Genomic DNA, 215 nt, shown 5'->3' on the forward strand with positions numbered 1-215 from the left:
GTACGGCCGCTGGTGGCCCTAGGTGATGTGGCGTGGTGTTGGTGGCCTCGTTGGGATGGGGAGGTCCATCCTGGCCATGGATGGGGGGCGGTGGCAGTTGGGGGGTTGGCAAAGTTGGGCAGTGGCACTGGGCTTGTGGTCGGTTGGGCTTGGGAATGGTCATGGTTGGGTTTGGGGACGGCTGTGGTTGGGTTTGGGGACACCTGGTGGGGTTT

The sequence above is a fragment of the Mesitornis unicolor genome, unplaced genomic scaffold, assembly GCF_000695765.1.
Source record: "Mesitornis unicolor isolate BGI_N332 unplaced genomic scaffold, ASM69576v1 scaffold33418, whole genome shotgun sequence".
Classification (NCBI taxonomy): Eukaryota; Metazoa; Chordata; class Aves; order Mesitornithiformes; family Mesitornithidae; genus Mesitornis; species Mesitornis unicolor.